We start from the raw sequence: 12,362 nt of genomic DNA on the forward strand, positions 1-12,362 counted from the left end.
ATTTTTGAGTTCAGCACACCAAAAACTGCAGGAAACAATATTAAACTCGACTTGAAAATTTTGGTCCAAAATGACCTAATTTGGGATGAAAATATAAGTCTGGAGTCGAAATGAGAGTGATTTTCGTTATCAGCACATCAAAAACTGCTGGGATCAATGTCAAACTCGATTTAAAAATTTTGGTCCAAAATTGGTCAAAATTCGGGTAAGTGTGAGTCTGGGAAAATTTTGGAAGTCATTTTTGAGTTCAGCACACCAAAAACTGCAGAAAACAATATAAGACTCGACTTGAAAATTTTGGTCCAAACTGACCTCGTTTCGGATGAAAATATAAGTCTGATGTCAAAATGGAAGTGATTTTTGCTATCAGCACTCAAAAAACTGCAAGAATCAATGTGCAATTCAATTTGAAAAATTTGACCCAAAATCGGTTAAATTTTGGGTCTGGGGACTATTTAGAAGTCAATATTGAAGTCAGCGCACTGAAAACTGCAGGGAAACGCATGACTCTCAAATTAGAAAGTTTCGCCCCAAATTGCGTAGCTCTAGGTGAAAGTGTAGGTTTGGCATTGAAATAAATGTAGCTTTTGTGACTAGTACACTGAAATCTACAAACAACTATCTAGACTCAATTTCTGTACATTCCTACACTGTCTTCATGAAGCACCCTCTGTCATCACCAATTCCCTGATGCCACACCAATGTGAATCCCTCAGTCGAGTAACATTCAATTGCCAGCATTGAATCGCTTAATTGGTTACTCGTATTATTGGGTCACTATTCGATATCTCTTTTTTCTTAACTAATGAATTCTCAATTTTATAAGTAATATCTATGAAACATTTTGTCATTCTTTCATTGTGAACCAGTGAATAAAACAATATTGATTGGCATACGTTATCACAGTTAATATTAAGAGAGTCAGTTTAGGGTAGGCTGATCTGAACCAGTTAACGGGGACCAATTATTGTCAAATCCAGTGATTCGTCTCATAGAGTCCAATGCCAAGGCTACCCAAGGCTTAATGAACCGACACAATTTATCTTACTCAGGTATGCAATTCTGAGTAGTACCAGTTATATTGACTTCAGTGAAGTGAAAGGAATCGTCTCATTAAATCCATTCACTAATTCACTCACCGCTCAAAACCTGAGTCGTCTCTTTGAACCCAATATCAATTCAAACTCTATTAGGATTAAATATACACAACCATACATTGATTCTATTAATAAACACATGTTAGTACTTTGGCACTCTTGTCAGCCTGCAGCATTGCAATAGAATGTATTTCTCGAGTCCAAACTAAGTATGCCTGCTAATGTCAACACAAGTTATTTATGCATTTCCCTGATTTCCTCTACTATGAAAATTTAAAAAAGAGGATTACACTATAGAAAATGAAACAAGTAGATGCCCACAATACAAAAGGTCAAAATAAAAACATTCTTTTTACACTGCTCTGTCAAAGTGCACTGACCTGAAGAAGATTCCCCTCGAAAGGGGGAGGGGCGAAGGGGAACGAAACACGTAAATCATTTTCACTGCCATTCTCCATATTTCGCTGTGTTGATACTCTAAAAGGGTTTTAATCATTCTAGAATGTGGAAAAACTATGGCCGATCTCATTTCCAAACCCTTCTGCTCGTTATTTTGTTTTATTTGCTTATTTGCTTCTGTCCCGTATTTGAGAGCCGCGGCCGCAGGTATGAGAAATTCGTGAGTGCTGAGTGCTGCCAACCTAACCATGCTAATAACCTGATTCAAAAGTATGTTTTGAATATTTCAAACGATACTAAACAACGATTTGAAACAAACTCGTGTTGGGGGGTACTAAGGCGACGTTAAATACGAAATCTTGAAACTATAGCCACTGTAGTTGCTGAGAATCGTTGGTGAGTACAAACAGACTCACAGACAGACAGACAGACAGACAGACGCACGACCAGTCACTTTTCAGCGCGCCCAAACACGGCAAGGGCTTCGCTATCGCTCAGCCAAAAACGGCAAATAGAGCTTTCAGCAGAAAGATCACTTCCGGCTTGGAGAAAGGGGGGTCTGGGGGGCGGAGCCCCCCAGCCTCGACAAGTTAAAAAGTGACAAGGGTCAAGATCGTGTTATCTATAGATAAAACAACTCTTTTTAGAATGTAGGGGGGTCTGGGGGCGGAGCCCCCCACCATTCAACAAGTTAAAAAATAACCGACAATGGACAAGCCATTGCCTGCCGCAGGCAGGCTAGCGCCGCAGGCCAAGGTAGGTACGCCAGGCGTGGATTGGAGGAACAGGCAGCGAGACATCGCGAAGCCTGTTACGACAAGACGCGGTCTGGCGTAAACCTACCTTGTTATTGTACTAATTGTTGTACTATTGACACTTTCTATTGCAGTGCAGCATGGCCGCCCGTCCACCCAAGTGGAATCAAGCTGAGAGGGCGACGTTCGGACGCTATTGTCGTGAGGCGCGCAAGCCAACGCCTCGATGCGCGGCAACCCAACTCTCAGGGCGGGCAGAAGGGTTGCCTACCCACCTCTTCCACGGTCCCCATCAGCAAGTAGCCTGAGGCCGCCCGATGCAGTCCGCCGGGCCGCGCTGCGTGCTGCGCGCCAACCACCAACAGCAGAGGCTCGCCGGCGAGGCGCCGCAGCAAGAGGGAAGGGCACAGGTCAGCGCCTGCAGCAGTCGCGAACTTGGCCGTGGATTCGGGTTCCGGCAAGGCGCTGAAACCACACTTGGAATGGGGAGTTGAGGAATTTTTAGCCTGAGTTTGCAATATTCCCACGTCGAGTGTGTAGTTCTGGACGTTTGCACCACGCCAAGAGATGGGGGCTCTGTCACTACACTTTAAGGGGGGAGACTTCAAACGCCACACGTCACACATCGAAGTGCGAAGAACTTTACTCTGCACTCTGAAGTGTGCAGTTCTCCACATTTGGTTCGACGGCGCCGCACACTCGTCCGGGGACTTTTTCGCACCGATGCCAACCGACAAATAAATGAGAAACAGCACTTTTTTTAAAAACTGAATCCGCCTTTATTTTTCTCCGTTTGGACGTACCTGAGATAGTTAGCAGGCTGCTACGGTTTTGTGGCAAAGCTACAACCAGCGTACTGCCAAAGCCTGTTTTAAAATTTGCAATAAAGTGAAAAAACATCGTATTAGTTGATTTTCGTGAATGATGCAACTTTAAGCCCATCAGATCGGTGATCCAATTTTGTTTCTATCAGGTGATGCAAATATTGTCTGGCGTGACTTATTTTAAATTTCTATTCAAGGAGTGCTTGTGTTGTAACAGACATCGGACAAAACAGCAGGTTCGTTCTCGAACCCAGAGGAATGTAAATACCCGGTCTCCCTCGAAGGAACAGGAGCGTGAAGTTGAAAAGGAAGTCTTCCTCCGGGCATAGGTCGGTTTTTGGAGCTTGCAATCGGGCAGCTGTCTGCAGAAAAACACAGCCTCAGTCGGTCGAGCAAACGACGTTCACCGCAAAACAGGGTGACTGGGGTTTTCAAAACAGAGTGGTTTTCACACCGCTCGCCCAAAAGAATGAAAAAAGTGTCTCGAAAGTACATGCCAGGAGTACTTATTTGGTACACAATCAGGTGAGTTTGCGGAGTTATTATCAAGAGTCAGATGTATTGACCCATATTTATTTCTGTCCACTTTTCCTCTTTCACAAGGTTGTTAGCGCACGCTGGCCGAAGGTCATGGCCGCCTTATCACAATCAACGGGATATAACATTACTACGAACGACCCAGTCACTGGCGCTCCTGTGCTCAGAACACAGCTGCTGCAAGTTGTCGGTGGACGGAGCATAGTGTGCATGGTAGAGCCACATACGCCCAAGCCTTGCTGCGAACCCTCACCGCTGGAATGTAATTTCTATTGCGGTAAGTAGTTATAGAACCTTTCTAAATCTTACTTGGAGAAAAGTTTGGCTGTCACTTAATGACAACGTCAAGGTTCGTTTTCTTGCAAGAATGTCATCAAACCGGACAATCTTGTCGAGTAGGAATAAGAAGGGGAAGTAAAGTACACCGAAAGGAAATTACACCCCCATTTGACCAACTGCAGACACTAAATCGTCCAGTTGGGGCGATTACCGGCGATTACATTATTCTGATTTCCACTTCTAGTTGAAATGACCGGTCGAGAGATAATTATCTCTCGACTTTAAAGTCGAAATACCAGCTCTATAAGCGTCCATTAAGGTGCACTTTTCTTACCTTGTCCTTTTTTCCTCGACTTACGCCCACACTGCGAATCCAAGTGTGGAACAGTCTTACACTATTTAGTGCGAACCATTGTGTCTCACGCTTACAGGCGTGAGCCAAGTTTGTCCTACGCTTGCAATGTGTGAGACACCGTAGGTCTCACACCTAAAAGTGTGAGACACGGCTTTTCTCACATTAAGCCTTGGATTGGCAGTGTACAGACTTTTGAAGACAAAGTTGATCAGTTTGTGATGACAGTGTCATTAAGTGATCCAAATGTCATCTGTGTCTTCAACATAAAGTGCCAACAAGTTTTTTCAGTGCAACTAAAAAACAAACCTTACTCGAATTTAAAAAAAAAACCATCTTGCCCCGCAGGTGCTATCAATCAAAGTCTGACATCGAAGATACGTGTTACGATCCACACACGCAGCCCAACATCGAGCACCAGTTTCTCATCGACGAAGTTGCAGCGATGGCTTTCTGTCCCGCCATTCTCATCGGTCTTACGTTCTTCTCGAGCCATACATCAGCTTTCTATACTTCACTGAGAAACATGGATGCAGATCCTGGTGATAGAATTGCGTGCAAAATTTTTTGGCCGATCGATCACTGGCTGCTGGCTTCCGACAGGCCTGGATACTTCATTAATGTCGAACCACATTCAAGCGGTTCGTTTTGGGTCAATGAAGTGCACTACTCAGAGGAAGGCGGCAAGAGCAGCGTCGAGTGGTGCCGGAATCATGGTCCAGGTTGGTACGGCGAATACGCAGTCTTTAGAGCACGGCGTTCCCTTCACACGTTCGTTCACTATAACAAGTTCACGTGTAACTGTGAGCACTATGTTGATGCGTGGGCAGGGACGTCTCTTTGCGTTAACCAGAGCTTCAGGTGTCCCAGCCGAGACTGTCGCAGGTATTTGCCTGATGGCACAGTCAATTATAGATTATTTTCGATATTGAGTGACATCTAAATGGTCCATCCATGGTCCATCCATGGTCCATGTCCTCTTTGCTGAGCCTTTGACATGGATGATATCGTTAGAGAAAAGAATGAAACTACACCTTCAGTTTTTACTTATATACTTAAGAAATAACATGTAAACTGCAAATAATTAAGAACAGACAAACTCAACAAGATTTATTTTCTTTAGGAAAAGACTGAGATAAACTCGGATCAAAAATAACACAAGCAAAGTTGGCCCAAACTCTGCCAATATCAATGTTCACGCAAGCCAATTGTGTGTGCCGAATGTTCAAGCTATAGATTCGGCTGTACTGTCCAGTACTGTATTCTTTTACAATTTTTCATGAATAAAGCACTGAAGGCAGGATTCCATACTGAAGTTTTTTTTCGCGTGGGAAACCACTTTCTTGACAAACATGCGTAAGCTACGCTATCGTCCGAATCCAAACGGTGCCCATCGTTGGAGATCCCACTTACTGCAATGCGTTGAATCGCTGAAATTTGCTGTCTATGTTCACCCCTATCATTTGTATCATTATCACAGAAACCTGTCTGAAATCCTAATCAAAATTTGAGCACCTCTGCATCAGAGTATAATTTTTCATAATCTCAGCTCTCAGAGGGGCGCGAATTTTAATGAGACTTTGAGACATGTTTCTGACATTGACAAAATTTACACTGTTCAGGCCTATTCAGGGCTCTCAAGACTACCACTCACCAGGAACCATGACCCTTGCATTGCCAGCAAGCAAAGCAGCACTGATGGCGGTTCTTTCAGGCGGTTGATGAAATCCGGCATGCGGACAGTCCGACCTCACCAGTTCAACAATGTGACCTAGGCGCACACCGAACCGAGACATGTACTCGTCCTGAAACCTTTCTCCATGTCGAAGTTCGGAAAAGAGCTGTAAAGAACGAGTATGAAGAGCGAATCCATGTACCAACTGAACTCAAATGCCTTTCAAAGAAGAGACATCATTTAAGGGGGCTCATACATGTTAAAAGCACTTTGTAAAAAAAAAAATGATGTAGACGGATCAAGATTTTACAATTTCTTTCTTAATACCCTTTTAGATCATTGAGTAAGCTTCATTTTGGATTAAAGTAAAGTGACTTTGGACATTTTCCAGAAATTTAGTCGAAATGTTTAAAATTTTGGTTCTTATAAGATTTTGTTCGCGTACTTGCTCAGATCTGTGGGGGAAAAATCACGGAAACTGATCCCTAGTAGTGTCATAGAATTGAATACAATGGGCTTTATATCTGCAATAGTTTTCAAGAAAAAAATAAAAACCATTTTTTGAACAATTTTTTAAACAAATTTTTTAACAAAAAATGGTTTTTATTTTTTTTTTCTTGAAAACTATTGCAGATATACAGCCCATTGTAGTCAATTCTATGACACTACTAGAGACGAGTCTCCCTGATTTTTTCCCCACAGATCTGAGCAAGTATGCGAACAAAATCTTACGAGAACCAAAATTTTAAACGTTTCGACCAAATTTCCAAAAAATGTCCAAAGTCACTTTCCCTTAATCCAAAATGAAGCTTACTCAATTATCTAAAAGGGTTTTAACACAGAAATTGTAAACTCTTAATCCGTCTACATAAAAAAAACAAGAAGGAAAGACATCAAAGAATTGATATCACATGGGAGGGACTCGTTCTTTACAAAGCTAGATTGATGTGTCAGTCGCTGATCATTACATGAATTGTCCTCTGACGATTTGTAATTTTGCATTTCAACGAACGCTTCCGGTTGGTTCTCCTCTCAGGCAGGGAACATCGATGCATCGCGATATCTCGAGATATCGATTCTCGTGCATAATCGAATTTACACTAGAGTCCGTGAGTCCGTGCCAAAAACCTGCTTTTTCCATGACCAAAACCCTCAGAAGGACACATTTCTTAAAAAAAGAAGTCAAATGAAACTTATTATTTCGTCTCTCATCTCCAACATAAGACATGCAACACCTGCCAAGAAATTTTCACTAGGAAGAAACCGCTAGCAGTTCTGAGACATATATCACGATTAGCGTGAAACGATGTTTCTTTATGACCAAATTTCTCAAAATTATCCATTGTCACTTGGAAAATACCCTCCTAGTTTTTTGTTGGCCAAAGATCTCTGGTCGTTGTCGTTGTTGTTTGCGTTCCAGTGGCGTTCTATATCAAAAGATGCAATCACTTGAAAAGAGGTTAGTTTCACATAATGCACTAAAAACGTCTCTCTTTCATGTTCATTTTCTCAGTATTTCTCATTGCAAGCAAAAAAAAAGTTCATTTACGATCTAGCGACTGACACTCCATCTTTCATTTGATACCACTCTCATTTTCCCACATGCTGTCAGATCTGAGATGAAAGATGTCCCCCCAAAACTCATTTTTGAACACAATACTCGTTCTCTTCACATAGAGTTTTGTATGTTAGTGAGTGGTGTGTAAAGAACGAGTAAAAATTACTAAGTGCTTTTAACATGTATGAGCCCCCTTAAAGTTTGAAATGTTGTTTTCCTCTTTCTTGAGGATCCAAAGAGAGCTTGTACCCTTTCACTGCCCACACCTCCAAGGCATTGAACAACGCTACGTCAGCAGCCTGTGGCCGCTCGATTCTTTTTCGGGTCGGTGGTCGAAGTCCAGGGGCCATCTAGCAACTGTCACAACACCGTCAACGCCCCTGACGGCACGCGGGAATGTGAAAGCTTTCCGCTTCAGCAGGTCACGTGTTACCTAGCAACTCGGAAACACAATTGCTGCACATCTTTCTCTGCAATTTACGCTACACCCTAAAAAAAATGGTTTCTTGATTTTTGATTTTCTTGGTTTTTGTAAGAGAAATAATCTTGACACAAGAAAAATTTTCTTTATCCAAGAAAAAAAAATTGGATTAAGAAAAATTTTCTTGCAAAAACCAAGGAAAGTTAAATTTTTCTTGATCCAGGAAGTCATTTTTTTTTTGGTGTACTTTCGCACTCTCAGACTGGTATAGACTTTTTATCTCTTGCCAAAGCGTTTTTAGTGCCAACGTAATATGTACTATTTTCTCTTCAGCTTTACACGTTCGTGTTCAATTTATAGGGTATTTAGTCCATTAAACTTGACTTTTGTCAGTTTTATGTTAAAAACGATTGAAAGTGTGCATAGCCAAAGAGAAAATAGTGCAATTCACGTCTGCTCAAAAACCTATACAGCAAGAGAATAAAAAATCCTTATGCGACTGACAAGGGAACGTTTTCAGGTGTCAGGAGCCGATTGCTCCCATACTTTGGGATCTTAAAGACCATTTCAAGAAAGAATTCTCGGCACCCACAGTTCGTGCTAAAAGTCACTACACTGTCAGAAAACTCCGTAAAAATACGGAAATTTAACGGAGACTGTCCATTTTTTTTAACGGAGATCTCCGTTTTTTGAATTATGGATTTTCTCCGTAAAAATATGGAAGTTATGTATATAAATGAAATAGAAGCCTTACTTATCAAAAAGAACACACTAATTCACGTTATCGATGGGTTGGGTGACCAACTGATAAGGTGTTCCAAGAGTCCGCCTTCTCTAGCAACCTCGCCTTTGGGTTTCCGTCCATTTATCCAATCCTAATGGCGGTCAAGTGTATCTTCAAACAGTTTTGGAGAATATCACTTTCGCCTAAAAGGACACTGTTTGCATTAACATCGAAGGTGGAAGGAGGGAAGTAAACCGTTAAAATGCGTTTATTTCTGCAAAAATGCGGTTCATCTCCGTAAAAATACGGAAAATCTCCGTAAAAATATGGAAAATCTCCGTAAAAATATGGAAAATTTACGGAGCCTCCATTCCCAAAATTAGAGTAACTTTCTCCGTAAATTTACGGACTTTTTTTCTGACAGTGTACAACGCCCTAAAATGAAAGTTCAAGGTCAGGGCCGGCCCGTTTTGGCCAAGCCTTCGGACGGCGGCCAGTGGCCAGTCAGTCGGGTCACACGGCGAAAGCGCGTGTGTCACTTCGAGTTGTCACTCCTAGTGTTGCTAGGCCACTAGGCCGTTGGCATTGCCACCGCGGGTTATACCGAAATCCACCCCACCACTGTTTGGTCAAACCTGAACAGTAAGGAAATCAACTTCGCAAACTGCACGATCTTGCGGAATCCCTGTTTTCCTACCCTCTTCTCGTTCCTTTGTTTTTGTTTCTGAGGGTGGCTCACTCATCCCTGGTGCACCTTGCCTGGGTCGGCGCTTGCTCTGGCAAGCCTTTGGGGACTGTGGCGACTCCTCGGGTGTAAAGGTCAGGCGTGCCTGGCTCCAGTTGAGCCTCCAAACTTCTAGTGGGCCTCTAGCCAGCTTTTTGTGCGACTGTCGTACTTGCTCGTCTGCGCCTAGTGAGTTCCCCAATGTCGTTAAGTCTAGCGAGGGCAAGCGAGCGAGTTGCCTCTTCAGAGTCTCTCGCAATGCCAGACGGCCGCTTCCGAGCACCGTCTCGATGACCCTCCTAGCCAGCCCCACTGAGCTTGTACGCGGGCGCGGGCACTTGCGAGATGTCCTGGGGTATTTGTGCTCCACCCCCAAAAACAAAAACAACGAAACGAGGAAAGGATAGGCTCGGATGGTCAGAGGTCCTGCGGTGTGGCAGGCAGGGGTAATGGTGTCCCGCACGGTGCTGTGTGCCTCTTCTGATCCAATATATTTCATTTTCAATTTTTAATAGGTTGGGAAAATTCATAAGACCTTTTCAAACTAAAACAATTACCATGGCAAATTGTAATTTCTGCTCTTAAATTTTTTCGTCGGGAACTAAGAATCATCTGCTTTTATGGACGTTCTTTGAAGTTAAATTTTTTGGTCAAGTTTATGAAAATTGGTCAATTTTCAACTTTCATTTTAGGGCGTTGTAGTGACTTTCAGCACGAACTGTGGGTGCCGAAAATTCTTTTTTAAGGTGGTCTTTAAGATCCCGAAGTACGGGAGCAATCGGCTCCTGACACCTGAAAACGTTCCCTTGTGAGTGCGCGTTTTGAATGCATGGGTGTCTCACTGTTAATAAAGAAACAGGATTGGGGATTAGAAGCAGAGGTTTTCGAGTGATCATGAAAGCTGAGATCACCCAGCGCAGATTTGAGACATCGGTTAATTTTTCAAGAGTCATCTCTACTAAAACTTTGCGCCAATGGCCAGACAAAAGTGTCTCGTCTTAAAGTGGTACAGGAGTCCTGACTTGTTGTGGCAAGACACTTTTGTCTGGCCAAATTTTGGCGAGACTTTCAGGCGCATTCAGGAATCACCAAAACTTGGCATGCCTCGCCTCTCCTCTGGACCGGCGCGAAGTCTGAACTTTGGACTAGTGGTGTCCTTGGTCCGTCTCGGTCAAATCCGAGGGGTTACCCACTCCGGGAATCATGTGTACACTCAGTCCGGGAATCATCCCTAAATCTTTCAAAATTTGATGGAAAATCCTCAAAGTTTCAATTTAAAGTCATGGTAACCATGTGATACACACAAAAACATTCAAATACAAAGAAAATTTTCGAAAGTTCTCTCTTTTTCTCAGAGATATGTTCTGGGAATCGCGGGAATCCGGAATCGTGTGTACACTAAAGCAACGAGTGGGTAACCCCTCGGTCAAATCAAGGTGATAATTTTGTGGAGCGGATCCGATGCTGACAAGATCTTCTTGAAAGCAGCTAAAAGTATCTCAGCGGATGCTCTTTAACATTCACCAACATTTTTCATCACGGCCAAAACAAACGTTGAGAACCACGCATGGGTAAAACAAATGAGGGCAAAGTTCTCGAAATTTCTGCACCGAAAACCTTAGAGTAAGAATCGGGTAGAGACTCAGTGAGCCTATCCTCCTGTGTTTTCGGGGTGTGGACTTCTTTGCCCCCTCCGGCGGCATCCGAAAAGCGCTCGACCCGGAGACGGCCAGAAGGGGTGAAGCGGGGAGGCTGGCGGGGCACTCGTACCTCCGTACCGGCCGCTGGCCTGCCGCCGGGGAGCAGAGCACATGGCTGGCCTCGGCCCCCGACCCTCCCCGCCTCACCCCCTTTGGCCGTCTCCGGATAGAGCAGTTTTCGGATGCCGCCGAGGGGGGCAATAAAGACCTAGGTTTTTACAACCGCTGAGTCTCTACCCGATCCTTTCTCTATGCCGAAAACCATAACGGTAGCTCAATAAGCGTTTTTGTTGGCTGACAGGTTGAGAGACATAATATTAGCTGTGAGCAAAATGCCTGCTGACAGGCCTAACAGCGCCGATGATGGTGGCGGCGGTGGTGGTGGTGATCATGGTGATGATGATGGTGGTGATGATTATGACGGTGATGGTGATGATGATGAGCTGCTCTGTGGTAGTGGTCGCGACTGCGGTCTGTAAACAGACGAAACTCGGGTCGGAGTCTCGCGACGAGCCGCTTTGCATGCGCAGTCATGTTGCGTGGAACGTGTTGGAAAGAGTCGTTTCCGTCATGTTTGCATAATCTCCCTCCCCTACTCTGCACTCCTCACTGCCTAAGTAAACACTTGCAAGTGCCTGCTTCGCGAGGAAACAGTGCACATGGAATAGCATGGAGTTATGGGCATGCAGTCGTAAGTGTAAACGTGCTATGTATTCGTTTTTTTTGTGCATTTGGAAGTGCGTACTTGGCCTCAAAGCCAAGTAGGTTATTGCAGGTACGCTTTCATAACTGTGTCCTAAGTGCGCCTGCCTTTCCCTTGACCCTGGGCCGTTATATGTGATTTCACTGGTTTTCACCGATATTTTATCAAGGAATTAATTTTTGAGCGGCTTTGTCAGCAATTCGCTTATGCCTACCAGTATATGGGCATCTTCAATAAACATCCGAGAAGGTCTTGGAAAGGCGTAACGAGTCAAATATTAATGAGCTCAATTAAAGGTTCGCATGACGTGTGCATGAAGTCGAGAGTAGAGCCGGTAGTTTGATGAGCTCCCAGAAGAACACAGTCGAAACTTTCGCTGCCGCCCTCGTTGACTTGGTTAATCCTATTTTACCTGGGCGTTGGGTCTGTCGGGGGTTCGAGTACGTTCGGTCGGCACTTGCCTCGTGACTGCCCCCAGACACTAGTCTCGTGTCTGCGGGCCCTGCGCGGGCCTGTTGCCTTCCGTACGACCCTAGCCCCCCTCCCCCCTTACACCCTTGGCACTAGCGGACTCAAGCCCAACTATAGTGCAGTAGTGTAGTGGTGCAATCAAC

The 12,362-nt window shown here is 44.0% G+C and overlaps 1 long non-coding RNA gene across 2 annotated transcripts; it reads left to right on the forward strand.

Annotated features, from left to right (window-relative positions):
* The first annotated feature begins 3,585 nt into the window (after positions 1-3,585).
* LOC117642813 lies at positions 3,586-5,562 on the forward strand. 2 transcript variants are annotated; one of them, XR_004587594.1, is made up of 4 exons: positions 3,586-3,600; positions 3,679-3,889; positions 4,592-4,965; positions 5,367-5,562. It is a non-coding gene; the product is annotated as an uncharacterized LOC117642813 (long non-coding RNA). The 2 variants fall into 2 exon arrangements; XR_004587593.1 differs by lacking the exon at positions 5,367-5,562 and having other exon boundaries at positions 4,592-5,171.
* Positions 5,563-12,362: the final 6,800 nt, after the last annotated feature.

Source organism: Thrips palmi, unplaced genomic scaffold, assembly GCF_012932325.1.
Source record: "Thrips palmi isolate BJ-2018 unplaced genomic scaffold, TpBJ-2018v1 HiC_scaffold_16, whole genome shotgun sequence".
In the NCBI taxonomy this organism is placed as follows: Eukaryota; Metazoa; Arthropoda; class Insecta; order Thysanoptera; family Thripidae; genus Thrips; species Thrips palmi.